Source organism: Odontomachus brunneus, unplaced genomic scaffold (assembly GCF_010583005.1).
Source record: "Odontomachus brunneus isolate Ranch 3 - 2012 unplaced genomic scaffold, Obru_v1 Obru_scaffold_032, whole genome shotgun sequence".
In the NCBI taxonomy this organism is placed as follows: Eukaryota; Metazoa; Arthropoda; class Insecta; order Hymenoptera; family Formicidae; genus Odontomachus; species Odontomachus brunneus.
The window spans coordinates 1,593,780-1,594,113 of NW_022639482.1; the positions used below are offsets into that span (position 1 = coordinate 1,593,780).

The 334-nt window shown below is 31.7% G+C and overlaps 1 pseudogene; it reads right to left on the minus strand.

The window, feature by feature from the left end:
* Positions 1-334, minus strand: part of LOC116843430 — a 6,768-nt pseudogene that overhangs the window by 1,220 nt on the left and 5,214 nt on the right.

Here is a 334-nt window from a genome sequence, read left to right on the forward strand (position 1 = left end):
ACGCTACAAAGTGACAAGTTCTATTTGAGAATAATATCGGCTCACCGATCAAACAGTGCAATAATATTATATACTTCTACTGTTTAATTCAAAATATAATTATAATTTGATAATGATACATACTAATACGTTATGTTACTGCTGAACCTTGTAAAACTTTGCATTGTTCGACGAGTAATATTTTATAATGAAGCTGTATCTCCTCAAGTCGTAAATGTTCGTAGCATGTTCAAATAAGCAACAGAAGGCTTAATAACCTATTTTTGGAGATAATATTACGTTACTACAGAGTGTTCAAAAAGTCCCGGACCGGTGAAATATCTCGAAAACTAAG